We start from the raw sequence: 19155 nt of genomic DNA, 5'->3' as shown, positions 1-19155 counted from the left end.
AAGTCGGAAGTTTACATACACATAGGTTGGAGTCATTGAAACTCATTTTTCAACCACTTAAAAATGTCTTGTTAACAAACTATAGTTTTTGCAAGTCGGTTAGGACATCAACTTTGTGCACGACACAAGTAATTTTTCCAAAAATTGTTTACAGACAGATTACTTACAGACACTTACAATTCACTGGATCACAAATCCAGTGGGTCAGAAGTTTACATAAACTAAGTTGACTGTGGCATTAAACAGCTTGGAAAACTCCAGAAAATGATGTAATGACTTTAGAAGCTTCTGATAGGCTAATTGACATCATTTGAGTCAATTGGAGGTGTACCTGTGGATGTATTTCAAGGCCTACCTTCAAATTCAGCTCATCTTTAATTGAGATCATGGGAACATCAAAATAAATCATCCAAAACCTCAGAAAAAAATGGTAGACCTCCACAAGTCTGGTTCATCCTTGGGGGCAATTTCCAAATGCCTGAAGGTACCATGTTCATCTGTACAAACAATAGTTCGCAAGTATAAACACCATAGGACCATGCAGGCGTCATACCGCTCAGGAAGGAGACGCGTTCCGTCTCCTAGAGATGAACGTATTTTATTTGCGAAATGTGCAAATAAATCCCAGAACAACAGCAAAGGACCTTGTGAAGACGCTGGAGGAAACAGGTACAAAAGTATCTATATCCACATTAAAACGAGTCCTATATCAACATAACCTGAAAGGCCGCTCAGCAAGGAAAAAGCCACTGCTCCAAAACTGCCATAAAAAAGCCAGACTACGGTTTGCAACTGCACATGGGGACAAAGATCATACTTTTTGGAGAAATGTCCTCTGGTCTGATGAAACAAAAATAGAACTGTTTGGCCATAATGACCATCCCTATGTTTGGAGGAAAAAGGGGGAGGTTTGCAAGCCGAAGAACACCATCCCAATCGTGAAGCACGGGGGTGGCAGCATCATGTTGTGGGGGTGCTTTGCTGCAGGAGGGACTGGTGCACTTCACAAAATAGATGGCGTTATGAGGAAGAAAAATTATGTGGATATATTGAAGCAACATCTCAAGACATCAGTCAGGAAGTTAAAGCTTGGTCGTAAAGGGGTCTTCCATGTGGACAATGACCCCAAGCATACTTCCAAAGTTGTGGCAAAATGGCTTAAGGACAACAAAGTCAAGGTATTGGAGTGACCATCACAAAGCCCTGACCTCAATCCTATATACCATTTGTGGGCAGAACTGAAAAAGCGTGTGCGAGCCAGGAGGCCTACCAGATCGTGTCAGGAGGAATGGGCCAAAATTCACCCAACTAATTGTGGGAAGCTTGTGGAAGGATACCCAAAACATTTCACCCAAGTTAAACAATTTAAAGGCAATGCTACCAATTACTAATTGAATGTATGTAAACGTCTGACCCACTGGGAATGTGATGAAAGAAATAAAAGCTGAAATAAATCCTTCTCTCTACTATTATTCTGGCATTTCACGTTCTTAAAATAAAGTGGTGATTCTAACTGATCTAAAACAGGGATTTTATACAAGGATTAAATGTCAGGAATTGTGAAAAACTGAGATTAAATGTATTTGGTTAAGGTGTATGTAAACTTCTGACTTCAACTGTATATATAAATACATATATATACGGTAGTTATATATATATATAAATACAGTACCAGTCAACAGTTTGGATACGCCTAATAATTCAATTTTTTTTATTTTTTTTTATACTATTTTATACGTTGTAGAATAATATTGAAGACATCAAAACTATGAAATAACACATATGGAATCATGTAGTAACCAAAAAAGTTCTAAACAAATCAAAATATGTTTAATATTTGAGATTCTTCAAATAGCCATCCTTTGCCTTGATGACAGCTTTGCACACTCTTGGCATTCTCTGAACCAGCTTCACCTGGAATGCTTTTCCAACAGTCTTGAAGGAGTTCCCACATATGCTGAGCACTAGTTGGCTGCCTTTCCTTCACTCTGCGGCCCGATTCATCACAAACCATCTAAATTTGGTTGAGGTTGGGAGATTGTGGAGGCCAGGTCATCTGATGCAGCACTCCATCACTTTCCTTCTTGTTAACCTGTCTAGGATCAGCGTGGCGCTAGCGGCACCCCCCCCCCCCCCCCCACTGAAAAACCAGTGCCGCGAAATTCAAAAAAAATATTTTTTTCAAATATTTAACTTTCACACATTAAAGTCCAATACAGCTAATGAAAGACACAGATCTTATGAATCCAGTCAACATTTCCGATTTTTAAAATGTTTTACAGGGAAGACACAATATGTAAAGATGTACATCTATTACCTAAAAACACATTAGCATAATCCACCATCTTTTATTTGTCCACCAACACCAGTAGCCATCACCAATTCGGCTAAACTAAGATATTTATAGCCCCTAACCAACAAAAAAACTCATTAGATGACAGTCTGATAACATATTTATGGTATGGGATAGGTTTTGTTAGAAAAAAGTGCATATTTCAGGTAGATGGCATAGTTTACAATTGCACCCACCATCACAAATGGACTAGAATAATTACAATGAGCAACGTGTTTACCTAACTACTAATCATCAAACATTTCGTAAAAATACACAGCATACACGAATCGAAAGACACAGATCCTGTGAATACAGACAATATTTCAGATTTTCTAAGTGTCTTACAGCGAAAACACAATAAATCGTTATATTAGCTTAGCACATAGCAATTAGCAGCCCAGCATTGATTCTAGCCAAAGTGAGCGATAAAAGTCAACATCGCCAAAAGATATTAATTTTTTCACTAACCTTCTCAGAATTCTTCCGATGACACTCCTGTAACATCACATTACAACATGCATATACAGTTTGATCGAAAATGTTTATATTTAGCCACCAAAATCATGGTTAGACAATGTGAAATGTAGACAAGCTGGTAAAGAAAACGTCCTTGCGCCACTTAGACAGTGATCTACTCTTATACATAAATACTCATAAACGTGACTAAAAAATATAGGGTGGACAGGGATTGATAGACAATTTAATTCTTAATACAATTGCGTTATTACATTTTTTAATTTATCCTTACTTTTCAATACAGTTTGCGCCAAGCGAAGCTACGTCAAAAAACATGGCGTCCTAAGCCACTAAAATGTTTCGACAGAAACACGATTTATCATAATAAAAATGTCCTACCTTGAGCTGTTCTTCCATCAGTATCTTGGGCAAAGGATCCTTTCTTGGGAGAAATCGTCTTTTGGTGGAAAGCTGTCCTCTTGCCATGTGGAAATGTCAACTACGTTCGGGATGAACTGAAAAGCGTGCCCAACTTTTCACATCGTTGCAAAAATAAATGTCCCAAAATCGCACTAAACGGATATAAATTGCTATAAAACGCTTTAAATTAACTACTTTGTGATGTTTGTAACTCCTATAACGAGTGAAAAGATGACCGGAGAAATATAACAGGCTAAACTAACGCTTGGAACAGGAGAGGGTCGGTGTCTTCCACGCGCGTTACGCAGCAAGAAAAGACTTGCTAGCTAAAGGTTTTTTTCATTTGTAGGGCCTGTGAACGAGCAATCGAGCCCGTTGGAATCGTCATCACGTAAAGGCATCCAGGGGAAGACGTAAGAAGTGTCCGTATAGTCATAGCAACGACAGTGCCCGTTTAAATGACTTCAGAAAAGTGGCCAACGTTTCTCAAATCTGACTCCATGTCAGGGAAATTGCTGTAGAATGGGCTCTGTTCCACTTAGAGACAAAATTTCAACTCCTATAGAAACTATAGACTGTTTTCTATCCAATAATAATAATAATATGCATATTGTACGATCAAGGATTTTGTGGGAAGCCGTTTAAAAAATTAGCCACATTAGCATAAATAGTCTAAACAGCGCCCCCATCCCCAACAGGTTAAAATAGACCTTACACAGGCTGAAGGTGTGATAGGTCATTGTCCTGTTGAAAAACAAATGATTGTCCCAATAAGCCCAAACCAGATGGGATGGGGTATCACTGTAGAATGCTGTGGTAGCTGTTCTGGTTAACTACACTAGGGTAGGGGGCAGCATTTGGAATTTTTGATAAAAAGCGTGACCAAAAAAAACTGCCTGCTACTCAGCCGTAAAAGCTAGAATATGCATATAATTTGTGGATTTGGATAGGAAACACTCTGAAGTTTCTAAAACTGTTTGAATGATGTCTGTGAGTATAACAGAACTCCAACCAGGAAGTGGGAAATCTGAGGTTTGTAGCTTTTCAACTCTTTTCCTATCAAATACACAGTGTCTATGGGGTCATATTGCACTTCTTAAGGCTTTCACTAGATGTCAACTGTCTATAGAACCTTGTTTGATGCTTCTACTGTGAAGTGGAGGCGAATGAGAGGGGATTGAGTCAGAGGTCTGCCAGAGAGCTACGAGCTGGCCAAGCGTGTTCACGTGATAGTTAGCTTGCATTCCATTGCATTTCTGAAGACAAAGGAATTCTCCAGTTGGAACATTATTGAAGATTTATGTTAAAAACATCCTAAAGATTGATTCTATATGTCACGTTCCTGACCTATTTCCGTTAGTTTGTTTTATGTGTTAGTTGGTCAGGACGTGAGTTTGGGTGGGCATTCTATGTTTTCTGTTTCTGTGTTGGTTTTGGGTTGCCTGGTATGGCTCTTAATTAGAGGCAGGTGTTTGGCGTTCCTCTAATTAAGAGTCATATTTAGGTAGGCGTTGTCACAGTGTTCGTTGTGGGTGATTGTCTTCCGTGTCTGTGTCTGTACACCACGCGGGACTGTTTACGGTTTGTTCGGTTTGTGTAGCCTATGTTCCTATTCGTGCGTTTTCTTGTTTTATGTAAGTACGTCGTCTAGGTCTGTCTACACTGTTTGTTGTTTTTTGTTAGTTTAATCAAGTTCGTGTTTCGTTAATAAAATATGTCTGTTCTCTACGCTGCGCCTTGGTTCCCTCAATACTCCTCCTCTTCCGAAGATGAAGAGGAGGAGGAATGCCGTTACAGAATCACCCACCAAGAATCCAGAACCAAGCAGCGTAATTTGGAGCAACGGGGAAGTATACAGGACTTGTGGAGTTGGGAGCAAATATTTAACGGAGAAGGACCATGGGCTAAAGTGAATCACCGTCCATGGGAACAGCTGGAGGCAGCTCGGAGAGTGGAGGAAAAGAGAGAGAGGAACCGGAGTTATGAGGGAACGCTCTTGCACGGAAGCCCAAAAAGCCCGTGAGTAACACCCAAAAATTTCTTGGGGGGGGGGCTAAGAGGTAGTGGGCCAAGGGCAGGTAGGAGACCTGCGCCCACTTCCCAGGCTTACCGTGGAGAGCGGGAGTACGGGCAGGCGCCGTGTTACGCAGTAGAGCGCACGGTGTCTCCTGTACGAGTGCATAGCCCAGTGCGGGTTATTCCACCTCCCCGCACTGGTAGGGCTAGATTGGGTATTGAGCCAGGTGTCATGAGGCCGGCTCAACGCGTCTGGTCTCCAGTGCGTCTCCTCGGGCCGGCATACATGGCACCTGCCTTACGCATGGTTTCCCCGGTTCGCCTACATAGGCCGGTGCGGGTTATTCCACCTCCCCGCACTGGTCGGGCGACCGGGAGCATTCAACCAGGTAAGGTTGGGCAGGCTCAATGCTCAAGAGAGCCAGTACGCCTCCACGGTCCGGTATTTCCGGCGCCACCTCCCCGCCGTAGCCTAGTACCTACAGTGCCTACACTACGCACTAGGCTACCAGTGCGTCTCCTGAGCCCTGTTCCTCCTCCACGCACTCTCCCTGTAGTGCGTGTATCCAGTTCGGTGCCCCCAGTTCCGGCACCACGCACTAAGCCTCCTGTGCGTCTCCAGAGCCCTGTACACACTGTTTCTTCTCCCCCTAATAATCCTGATGTGCTTGCCCTCAGCCCGGTGTCACCAGTGCCGGTACCACGCACCAGGTATAGAGTGGGCTTTGAGAGTCCAGTGTGCCCTGTCCCTGCTCCCCGCACTAGTATGAAGGTGCGTGTCCTTAGCCCGGTGCCTCCAGTTCCGGCACCACGCACCAGGTCTACAGTGCGCCTTATCCGGCCAGAGCCATCCGTCTCCCCAGCGCCATCTGAGCCATCCGTCTCCCCAGCGCCATCTGAGCCATCCGTCTCCCCAGCGCCATCTGAGCCATCCGTCTCCCCAGCGCCATCTGAGCCATCCGTCTCCCCAGCGCCATCTGAGCCATCCGTCTCCCCAGCGCCGTCTGAGCCATCCGTCTGCAATGAGCCTGCAAAGCCGCCCGTCTGCCATGAGCCTGCAAAGCCGCCCGTCTGCCATGAGCCTACAGAGCCGTCCGCCAGACAGGAGCCGCTAGAGCCGCCCGCCAGACAGGAGCCGCTAGAGCCGTTCGTCAGACAGGATCTGCCAGAGCCGCCAACCAGACAGGATCTGCCAGAGCCGCCAACCAGACAGGATCTGCCAGAGCCGCCAACCAGACAGGATCTGCCAGAGCCGCCAACCAGACAGGATCTGCCAGAGCCGCCAGCCAGACAGGATCTGCCAGAGCCGCCAGCGAGCCATGAGCGGCCAGAGCCGTCAGAGAGCCATGAGCGTCCAGAGCTGTCAGCCTGCCATGAGCGTCGAGAGCCGTCAGCCTGCCATGAGCGTCGAGAGCCGTCAGCCAGCCATGAGCGTCGAGAGCCGTCAGCCTGCCATGAGCGTCGAGAGCCGTCAGCCAGCCATGAGCGTCGAGAGCCGTCAGCCAGCCATGAGCGTCGAGAGCCGTCAGCCAGCCATGAGCGTCGAGAGCCGTCAGCCAGCCATGAGCGTCGAGAGCCGTCAGCCAGCCATGAGCGTCGAGAGCCGTCAGCCAGCCATGAGCGTCGAGAGCCGTCAGCCAGCCATGAGCGTCGAGAGCCGTCAGCCAGCCATGAGCGTCGAGAGCCGTCAGCCAGCCATGAGCGTCGAGAGCCGTCAGCCTGCCATGAGCGTCCAGATTCGTCAGTCAGCCATGAGCTGCCCTTCAGCCAGAAACGGCTATATACCCAGAAGTGCCCCTCAGTCCAGAGCTGTCTCTCTGTCCGGAGCTGCCTTTCAGTCCGGAGTTGCCCCTCTATCATGATCTCCCTCTCTATCTTGATCTACCTCTTTATTCTGATCTATCCCTCTGTCTTGTGCTATCCCTCTGTCTTGATATATCTCTCTGTCCCGGTGCTGTCCCTGTCATTGATGTTACTAAGGGGATTTTGTGGGGGTAAAATGAGGGTGGACATTCTTAGGGGGAGATGGAGGCTAGGATGGATTATGGTGGGGTGGGGACCTCGCCCGGAGCCTGAGCCACCACCGTGGTCAGATGCCCACCCAGACCCTCCCCTAGACTTTGTGCTGGTGCGCCCGGAGTTCGCACCTTATGGGGGGGGTTATGTCACGTTCCTGACCTATTTCTGTTAGTTTGTTTTATGTGTTAGTTGGTCAGGACGTGAGTTTGGGTGGGCATTCTATGTTTTCTGTTTCTGTGTTGGTTTTGGGTTGCCTGGTATGGCTCTTAATTAGAGGCAGGTGTTTGGCGTTCCTCTAATTAAGAGTCATATTTAGGTAGGCGTTGTCACAGTGTTCGTTGTGGGTGATTGTCTTCCGTGTCTGTGTCTGTACACCACGCGGGACTGTTTACGGTTTGTTCGGTTTGTGTAGCCTATGTTCCTATTCGTGCGTTTTCTTGTTTTATGTAAGTACGTCGTCTAGGTCTGTCTACACTGTTTGTTGTTTTTTGTTAGTTTAATCAAGTTCGTGTTTCGTTAATAAAATATGTCTGTTCTCTACGCTGCGCCTTGGTTCCCTCAATACTCCTCCTCTTCCGAAGATGAAGAGGAGGAGGAATGCCGTTACACTATACATCGTTTGACATGTTTCTACGGAATGTAACGGAACTTTTTGACTTTTCGTCTGCACCTAGTGATCGCGCGTCATGAATTTGGATTATTGGGCTTAACGTGCGAACAAAAAGGAGGTGTTTGGAAATAAATGATGGACATTATCGAACAAACAAACATTTATTGTGGAACTGGGATTCCTGGGAGTGCATTCTAATGAAGATCATCAAAGGTAAGTGAATATTTCTAATGCTATTTCTGACTTCTGTTGACTACACAACATGGCAGATATCTGTTTTGGCTGTTTTGGTCTCTGAGATTATTGCATGGTGGGCTTTTTTCCGTAAAGTTTTTTTGAAATCTGACACAGCGGTTGCACTGTGGCTGGATTTAGAACAAGTGTATCTTTAAAATGATTTAAAATACTTGTATGTTTGAGGAATTTGAATTATGGGACTTCTGTTGTTTTGAATTTGGTGCACTGGAGTTTCACTGGCTGTTGACGAGGTGGGACCGTCCCACATACCCTAGTGAGGTTAAGTGTGCCTTGAATTCTAAATAAATCACAGACAGTGTCACCAGCAAAGCACCCCACCCCCTAACACCCCCCCCCCCCCATGCTTCAGGGTGGGAAATACACAAGCGGATATCATATTTTTGATGTCTCAATATTATTCTACAATGTAGAAAATAGTAAGAAATAAAGAAAAACCCTTGAATGAGTAGGTGTTCTAAAACTTTTGACAGGTAGTGTACAGTCGTGGCCAAAAGTTTTGAGAATGACACAAAAATTAATTTTTACAAAGTCTGCTGCCTCAGTTTGTATGATGTCAATTTGCATATACTCCAGAATGTTATGAAGAGTGATCAGATGAATTGCAATTAATTGCAAAATCCCTATTTGCCATGCAAATTAACTGAATCACCCCAAAACATTTCCACTGCATTTCAGCCCTGCCACAAAAGGACCAGCTGACATCATGTCAGTGAATCTCTTCGTTAACACAGGTGTGAGTGTTGACAAGGACAAGGCTGGAGATCACTCTGTCATGCTGATTGAGTTCGAATAACAGACTGGAAGCTTCAAAAGGAGGGTGGTGCTTGGAATCATTGTTCTTCCTTTTTCAACCATGGTTGCCTGCAAGGAAACACGTGCCGTTGCTTTGCACAAAAAGGGCTTCACAGGCAATGCTATTGCTGCAGGTAAGATTGCACCTAAATCAACCATTTATCGGATCATCAAGAACTTCAAGGAGAGCTGTTCAATACTTGTGAAGAAGGCTTCAGGGCGCACAAGAAAGTCCAGCAAGTGCCAGGACCGTCTCCTAAAGTTGATTCAGCTGCGGGATCGGGGCACCACCAGTACAGAGCTTGCTCAGGAATGGCAGCAGGCAGGTGTGAGTGGATCTCCATGCAAAGTGAGGCAAAGACTTTTGGAGGATGGCCTGGTGTCAAGAAGGGCAGCAAGAAGCCACTTCTCACCAGGAAAAACATCAGGGACAGACTGATATTCTGCAAAAGGTACAGGGATTGGACTGCTGAGGACTGGGATAAAGTAATTTTCTCTGATGAATCCACTTTCCGATTGTTTGGGGCATCCGGAAAAAAGCTTGTCCGGAGAAGACAAGGTGAATGCTACCATCAGCCCTGTGTCATGCTAACAGTAAAGCATCCTGAGACCATTTATGTGTGGGGTTGCTTCTCAATCAAGGGAGTGGGCTTACTCACAATTTTGCCTAAGAGCACAGCCATGAATAAATAATGGTACCAACACATCCTCCGAGAGCAACTTCTCCCAACCATCCAGGAACAGTTTGGTTACAAACAATGCCTTTTCCAGCATGATGGAGCACCTTTCCATAAGACAAAAGTGATAACTAAGTGGCTCGTGGAACAAAACATCGATATTTTGGGTCCATGGCCAGGAAACTCCCCAGACCTTAATCCCATTGAGAACTTGTGGTCAATCCTCAAGAGGCGGGTGGACAAACAAAAACCCACAAATTCTGACAAACTCCAAGCATTGATTATGCAAGAATGAGCTGCCATCAGTCAGGATGTGGCCCAGAAGTTAATTGACAGCATGCCAGGGCGGATTGCAGAGGTCTTGAAAAAGAAGGGTCAACACTGCAAATATTGACTCTTTAAATCAACTTTATGTAATTGTCAATACAAGCCTTTGACCAAAAAGTTTGCTGCTTCAGTGTGTTTAGATATTTCTGTCAGATGTTACTATGGAATACTGCAGTATAATTACAAGCATTTAATACGTGTGTATTAAATGCTTGTAATTATACTGCAGTATTCCATAGTAACATCTGACAGAAATATCTAAACACACTGAAGCAGCAAACTTTTTGGAAATTCATATTTGTGTCATTCTCATAACTTTTGGCCACGACTGTATATAAAGAGTAATATTGTGATGCAAACTCAAAATGTAACACATTTCAGCTTTATATCTGACATGGTACAGGTCTCTTCTTAATTTAAGGCCATAACCATGTGTGTGAGGTGTATGCTTTTGTTTCAAAGTAGATTTGTTTAAGACTACCGAGAAACACTCGTGTGACCCTGATATAGCACACTGCAGTAAAAAGTTAATGTCATCTAACCTGTGTTAGGTTAGATTACTCGTTGGTTATTACTGCATTGTCGGAACCAGAAGCACAAGCATTTCGCTACACTCGCATTACCATCTGCTAACCATGTGTATGTGACAAATAAAATTTGATTTGATTTTGATTTGAAGACATTACTTGTGAAGGTAGACAGGCCAGCAGCGAGCTGTTTACCCAAGAGCTTGAATCTATCCGGCATATATAACATACACCTCTGAATTATCTAGTGTTATAGAATTTTCCAATAATTACTCATTTGTGAAATCGTACACATTACATGGCAAGCTCTGTTATATTGACTGCACTCATGTATCCCAACCAAGTGTGGGCTTTACTTTAGAGAAGGTCCACGAGTTCCCGAAGCATGCTGTGTTCTATCTGGTATCATACGAAAAGAAACAGTGAAAAAGTACTACATTTTCTTCAGAAAGACAGAAATAGCTGTGCTCTGACAAATGCACAAAGAATGACTCATCTGTGTCTAAACTTCTAATTCCAAAGACAACCAAAACGATTCCATCTCCACTTACTAAAGAGGATTATAAAATATTAAGCAACGACAACAAGTGGTTCATGGACCAAATAATTAAAGGGTACAAATACATTTTGAAGTCACATGTGAAGGAACAATTTGTGTCACCTGCGTCTTTTGCAAGTCAACAATTACAGAGTCTGTTTAGTGACAGCGAAAAGGTTATGCCAAATGTGCCTGGCATGGCCCAAAACTGCTGGTGTTTTGATCATGTAATAGTGCCTGTGATCTTAAAGTCACATTGGACAGTTAGAGCCAAAGATATGCAACATATGCCAGCGGTAATACCATTACATCAAATGTAACAATTATGGATTCCTTAAGCCAGTATGAAAGAGAATTAGAGGATACACTGATTCCACTTCCACTACCTTTTTTTCTCTTGATATTCCCAAAGTGTAGCATGTCTTTGCAGAGGGACTCTTATTTTGAAAAGATACATTTCGCGATCGTGGTGGCATCATAATTTCCTGCTGCTAGGAAAACGGCAATCCCCCTTCTCTCTCGTTCAATTTAAGGGCTTTATTGGCATGGGAAACACATGTTAACATTGCCAAAGCAAGTGAAGTACATAATAAACAAAAGTGAAATAAACAATAAAAAATGAACAGAAAATATGACACTATCGCTATCCTCTCTCGGTTTTCGTCCCGGTCACACACGCTGTCTGGGTCCTAACTAGTTACCATGAACACAAAGTCATAAACCCCGCCTATTTCTACCATTTATCTTCTTAAAATCAGATTTTAAACCTAACCCTAACCTCAAACTTAAATTTAACCACACTGCTAACCTTATTCCTAACCCCTAACCTTAAATTATCAGCCAATGTAGACATTATGGCTGTGGTAACTAGTGGAAGCCGTCTGATTATGTTGCTTGCAGACACTTGCGCACACACATTTTTCCAAGCTGATGTCACCGCGCTATCCGGTTTGCAAATCCTACCTCGTTCTCCCTCACTCCATCCCTCCTTCCCCTACACAATTCCCATCTAACTCTTTTTCTACTATCTTCTCCGATGTAACAATCAGTGTGCCATCGGAAGCGCGAGATGCCAGAAAAAGCGCTAGGGAGATGGCATGGAATTCTCTAGACTGCGGAATAGGTTTGTTTATCACAGTTAAAAAAAATCAGAATTACAATTTTCTCTCAACTTTGATGCAGTTGTAGCCAAACTTGAAGGACTGCTGTTATTCACCAGCCACTTCCGCCTAATACGTGATTATCCTGGTGATGAGGTTAGCCTACTATAGGCTTTATTACAAGTAGACTCCGAAATATGACATAGATGCAGAAAGTATACAGCACAGCGAGTCAATTTCCACAACAACTAATAGGGTTGAAGGCAAGGCTCAACTTCTCCAATGTTTTGGTCACCTACAAAGAAAACCTGTGCAGATACTGTGTGTGACTGTGTGAGAGCGAAGTCTTGCATCTTGCTCATCTCAATATCTGTGGTGCTTCTCGTGGCAACGCTATTTAGCTAAGTCCACCTTTAAACTGTCATCTTGTAGCTATCCTAGACCCAGGCTATGTGGGTGGGATGTGGTGGGTTGAGTATTATGGGAGAAGCAGAGGAGTGAGATGGCAGGAACAGAGATGGAGAGAGAAGGGACAGCTGTTTTTGACTAGTGGGAACAGAGAATGGAATGCCCTCCTTTATTTAAAAGTGTAACTTTAGACGCAGACATGCCACACTTTCACAGGGGTGTTTAATGGAGGTAGAGATGTGTGTGTGTGTGTGTGTGTGTGTGTGTGTGTGTGTGTGTGTGTGTGTGTGTGTGTGTGTGTGTGTGTGTGTGTGTGTGTGTGTGTGTGTGTGTGTGTGTGTGTGTGTGTGTGTGTGTGTGTGTGTGTGTGTGTGTGTGTGTGTGTGTGTGTTGAAGAGGGCATGTCGCCATATCTGAGTATGCCCTGATCTGTTTAAAAGCAGCATTAGTACTTTAAGAACCAGAAAGTGTGAGAAATGAACAACGGGTGCATCCCAAATGGCACCCTATTCTCTGTATACAGTAGTGCACTTACGTTTGACCCTATTCCCCATGTCTTTACATCCAAACTCATTATGGTATTGAATATCATCGGATATCCTAATATGAAATGTGAATACACACCGCCGACATGTTTGATGTGAAAGGACTTGTGTGTGTGTTAGGATGGATGAAACTAGACAAGCAGAATTACTTTGCTATGCACGGATAATCTTTATTGTATTATTCAAAATGATAATTATGAAGTACAAGCTTGACTCCACAAGACCAATTACTTTATAATTACATATCGCCATGACAATAATATCGGATGTGCCATAATAAAAATAGGTAGCTATAAAAGCATAGATTGATTATTTTTATAAGTTGGAATCATTATACCAAAGTGCAAAGTTTTGTAAGAGAATGACGGTTTCTGCTGTTTGTGCTGTCGTTCTGTTACCAAACTTTGCATCTGCACTGTTCAACAACGTTATAGGCCCATGGATTTCTTCATCATATTTGACCGTTGGTTTCAAGAATAACACTTGTATATTGTTTTTGACAAATGCAAATCATCTTCCTGTTCTATATTTGCATGCATCTAACAGGAAAAGGCTGATTGGTGGTCCCTTGTTGCTGAAGCAGATACAGCACAATAGCCAAACAGCAAACAGAACAAAGAAATACAGTTGAAGTGGGAAGTTTACATACCCTTAGGTTGGAGTCATTTAAACTCGTTTGTCAACCACTCCACAAATGTATTGTTAACAAACTATAGCTTTGGCAAGTCGGTTAGGACATCTACTTTGTGCATGACACAAGTCATTTTTCCAATAATTGTTTACAGACAGATTATTTCACTTATAACTCACTGTATCAAAATTCCAGTGGGTCAGAAGTTAACATACACTAAGTTGACTGTGCCTTTAAACAGCTTGGAAAATTCCAGAAAAAGATGTCATGGCTTTAGAAGATGAAAGGCTAAATGACATCATTTGAGTCAATTGGAGGTGTATCTGTGGATGTCTTTCAAGGCCTACCTTCAAACTCAGTGCCTCTTTGCTTGATATCATTTGAAAATCAAAAGTAATTAGCCAAGATCTCAGAAATTGTTTTGTAGACCTCCACAAGTCTGGTTTAACCTTGGGAGCAATTTCCAAACGTCTGAAGGTACCACATTCATCTGTACAAACAATAGTACACAAGTATAAACACCATGGGACCACGATTAACAGCAAAGGACCTTGTGAAGATGCTGGAGGAAACAGGTTCAAAAGTATCTATATCCACAGTAAATCGAATCCTATATCAACATAACCTGAAAGGCCGCACAGCAAGGAAGAAGTCACTGCTCCAAAACTGCCATAAAAAAGCCAGACTACGGTTTGCAACTGCACATGTGGACAAATATCGTACTATTTGGAGAAATGTCCTCTGGTCTGATGAAACAAAAATAGAACTGTTTGGCCATAATGACCATCGCTATGTTCAGAGGAAAAAGGGGGACGCTTGCAAGCCAAAGAACACCATCCCAACCTTGAAGCACGGGGGTAGCAGCATCATTTTGTGGTGGTGCTTTGCTGCAGGAGGGACTGATGCACTTCACAAAATAGATGGCATCATGAGGTAGAAAAACTATGTGGATATATTGAAGCAACATCTCAAGACATCAGTCAGGAAGTTAAAGCTTGGTCGCAAATGGGTCTTCCAAATGGACAATGACCCTAAGCATACTTCCAAAGTTATGGCAAAATGGCTGAAGAACAACAAAGTCCAGGTATTGGAGTGGCCATCACAAAGCCCTGACCTCAGTCCTATAGAAAATGTGTGCGCAGAACTGAAAAAGCATGTGCGAGCAAGGAGGCCTACAAACCTGACTCAGTTACACCATCTCTGTCAGGAGGAATGGGCCAAATTTCACCCAATGTTACGAGTCCCGCCGAGGATGGTGCCTCTTCCCGTTCGGGTGGCGCTCGGCGGTCGTCGTCTCCGGTCTACTAGCTGCCACCGATCCCCTTTTCTGTTTTCCTTTTAGTTGGTCTAATTTGTTTCACCTGTTATGTGTTTAGATTAGGGGTTATTTAAACCCAGTTTGCCCGCTCCCTTTTGTGCGGGCTTGTTTTTCTGTTTCGTGTTTGTGGTGTGTATTAGTGGATTTTTGTGATTCAATTTTCTTTGGACATTACTCTTTACGCGCCCAGTGTTTAGTGTGGCGTCACCGGATTGTAGGTGATTACTGTAAGGAAATAAATTCCACTCGTTGAAGATATTCCTGCTCTCTGCACCTGACTCTTATTTCCACCACTGGAATTGTTACACCCAACTAATTGTGGGAAGCTTGTGGAAGGATTCCCGAAACATTTGTCCCAAGTTAAACAATTTAAAGGCAATGCTACCAAATACTAATTGAGTGTATGTAAACTTCTGACCCACTGGGAATGTGATGAAAGAAATAAAAGCTGAAATAAATAATTCTGTCTACTATTATTCTGACATTTCACATTCTTAATATACAGTGGTGATCCTAACTAACCTAAAACAGGAAATGTTTACTAGGATTAAATCTCAAGAATTGTGAAAAACTGAGTTTAAATGTATTTGGCTAAGGTGTATGTAAACTTCCGACTTGAACTGTATATAATATAGAAAGTATCCGTGTTTTCTCTGTGACTTTGCAATGCATAATGAGTATGTTTTTTTACAGATCTTGTTCCATACTCTTTAATTAAATAAAGTGTTAGCCAGCGTTTGAATAGCACAGTAACCCAAAAGTAATTACTATTAAGTATTATAGATAAACGCAGACTCTTTGGTGTTGGAATATTCCTGCGGAGATTTTATGTAATGTTCCCAAGATATTCTGACTGGATCCTGGATTGTGTTTTTACGTGTTTGTCACATATATTAATATTTGATCGTGTTTGTTTGACAAACAGCACGTGTCCTGCCATGTTCATGTGTACGTTTGCGTGTGTGTGTGTGTGCTAGTGTGTGTTATTCAGAAGTGTGTGTGTGTGTGCTATTCAGAAGTGTGTGTGTGTGTGTGCTAGTGTGTGCTAGTGTGTGCTATTCAGAAGTGTACGTGTGCGTGTGTGTGTGTGAGTTCATGCACATGCACAGATATGTGTGTGTGGTGTGTGTACATACTCGCGTGTGAATCCATATGTGTTTGTGAGTGTGTTTGCATGATGCAAATGTGTGTGTTTTTTAAGTGCATTTGGAGTGCTGTGTTGGCTCTCCCTGTTTGGTCTGGTTTACAGGGACTGCCATGGCCCTGGGCAAACGCTAGGAAACAAGGCCCTGTCTGTCTTTGTGTGTGTGTGTTTCTGTCTTTGTGTGTGTGTCTTTGTGTGTGTGTGTGTGTGTCTGTGTGTGTGTGTGTCTTTGTGTGTGTGTGTGTATTATGTGTGAGAGAGCATATTTGTTTTGCATAGTGCGATGGGTGTCAGTTTGTCTGTGTGTGTGTGTGTGTGTTTGTGTGTTCACACCCAGGAGAAAGTCTAATGGGGAAGTTCTCATTTCCCATCACAAGATCAACTCATTTAGGTAGAAGAAGAAGACGAACACACACACACACACACACACACACACACACACACACACACACACACACACACACACACACACACACACACACACACACACACACACACACACACACACACACACACACACACACACACACACATACACACTGCCTAGCAACTCTTCTAAAACAACCCTCCCTTAGGAGCCATGCTTATCAAGGCCATTTGAGAACACAGGAAGGGAACGAAAGGAAGAAATATTAGATACAAAGATAAAACTAAATGATTAGTAAGAGAGATAGAGGAGAGAAATATATTTTTAAATGATAAAGACAAAGATTTACTGTCGTACATACAAAAGTAGCTTTGTTATTTTGGATTTTGAGAGCTACTGTACAATACAGCCTAAACACATTTCTGCTTGTCATCTGATGGAGAGAGAGAGACAGGGAGAAGGAGAAGGACAGAGAGAGACAGGGTGAAGGAGAATAACAGAGAGAGAGACAGGGAGGAGAAGGACAGAGAGAGAGACAGGGAGATGGAGAAGGACAGAGAGAGAGCGTCTGTGTGTGTCCTCTCCCTGGCCACTGGCTGTGATGTCGCTGAAAGGAACGCTTGTTGTGGGGGGGAGTCGACAGAAAAGACAAAAAGTGAAAATGCGGAGTCATTCTGCCTCTCTCTCCTTTTAACTCTTGCTCTTTCTCTCGTTTTAAACCACTCTCTTTTTTTTCTGTCTGACACTGATCTGACAGCACTGATTAGAGTCTGGATAGTCCTGTGTGTGTGTGTGTGTGTGTGTGTGTGTGTGTGTGTGTGTGTGTGTGTGTGTGTGTGTGTGTGTGTGTGTGTGTGTGTGTGTGTGTGTGTGTGTGTGTGTGTGTGTGTGTGTGTGTGTGTGTGCGTGTGCGTCCATGTGCACGTGCGTGTGTCTAGATAACAGGCTGGCCAACACACATCGCTAAGTGCTAATTGGACGTCAATAACAAGCATGAGGAAGTAAAGAACTTTAATATTGACATGTAGTTAGTACTCAGAGATGTGTGTTCCAGTGCAGTGGCATGAAAGGCAACCCTGCTCCTGGATTGCCTTCTGAGGTACTTCCGCTTTTTGAGTTGAGCTTTTTTGCTTAAAACCCTGGGAGACCATGTTCAGTAGGTGGAATTTATCCAGCCTTTTTTCAGAGAGAATGTGTTATTCAGAATACACAGCTGGAAAACGTAGCAAAACGTTTTAACCAACTGATGGGACCCTGAGTTTCTCACAGTCATGCTTCAACACCAATTTGTGTTCTCCCCAGTGCTATGTGACAGTCGAAGAGGCCAGGTCAAAGGGCTATTCCCTTTATAGTGCAGTACTTCTGACCTGGGGCTCTCAGGGCTCTGGTAAAAAGTAGTGCAATATATAGAGAATAAGGTGCCACACAGAACCGGCCTACGACCCGAGTGGGACACTAACGACAACACTAATTAGAATCCATTACCAGAAGCTCGTTAATTATGCCCCTCCCCCGGGGGCTGTGACTGGAAGCCATGTTGTAATTACAGACCCGATTAAGCAGCTCCCAGGCCCTGGCAATTGCACTACAGAACCCCTGCTGAGTTACAGTGTTTACCTCATTAATCTGTATCCAAAATGGTTACAGTTTCAGTGTGGTGCAGGTGGAGGGAGAAGATCCAAAATGGCTGCATTCAGTGTGGCACAGGTGGAGGGAAAATATCCAAAATGGTTGCAGTTTCAGTGTGGCACAGGTGGAGGGAAAATATCCAAAATGGTTGCAGTTTCAGTGTGGTGCAGGTGGAGGGAAAATATCCAAAATGGTTACAGTTTCAGTGTGGTGCAGGTGGAGGGAGAAGATCCAAAATGGTTACAGTTTCAGTGTGGTGCAGGTGGAGGGAGAAGATCCAAAATGGTTACAGTTTCAGTGTGGTGCAGGTGGAGGGAGAAGATCCAAAATGGTTACAGTTTCAGTGTGGTGCAGGTGGAGGGAGAAGATCCAAAATGGTTACAGTTTCAGTGTGGTGCAGGTGGAGGGAAAATATCCAAAATGGTTACAGTTTCAGTGTGGTGCAGGTGGAGGGAAAATATCCAAAATGGTTGCAGTTTCAGTGTGGTGCAGGTGGAGGGAGAAGATCCAAAATGGTTACAGTTTCAGTGTGGTGCAGGTGGAGGGAGAAGATCCAAAATGGTTGCAGTTTCAGTGTGGTGCAGGTGGAGGGAGAAGATCCAAAATGGTTACAGTTTCAGTGTGGTGCAGGTGGAGGGAGAAGATCCAAAATGGTTACAGTTTCAGTGTGGTGCAGGTGGAGGGAGGAGATCCAAAATGGTTACAGTTTCAGTGTGGCACAGGGAGAAGAACAGTAATGGCTGGTTGCAAAACTAGAGCGGGTTAAATTAATGTTCTGTTTCTTTGTGATCCGTTTTATTGACATTGTAACAAATTACAAAACCAATTAAGAGGTTGTTACAGTTGGCCAACAGTATGTTTTTTGACTTTGAAATGGCTGCATCAAGTTGATTCAAGGTCATGTAGACTAAAGGAAAGCAATTGCAATTTCAAGAACTGAAGTGACTATTTGGACAAAGATGTTTTCTACAGAACATGATAACAGAGAATTAAGATAAACCAAAAGAAAGGGCCTTGGCCTCTGTATTGCTCTGTGCT

Source organism: Salvelinus fontinalis, chromosome 36, assembly GCF_029448725.1.
Source record: "Salvelinus fontinalis isolate EN_2023a chromosome 36, ASM2944872v1, whole genome shotgun sequence".
Lineage (NCBI taxonomy): Eukaryota > Metazoa > Chordata > Actinopteri > Salmoniformes > Salmonidae > Salvelinus > Salvelinus fontinalis.
This window is presented reverse-complemented; position numbering follows the sequence as displayed.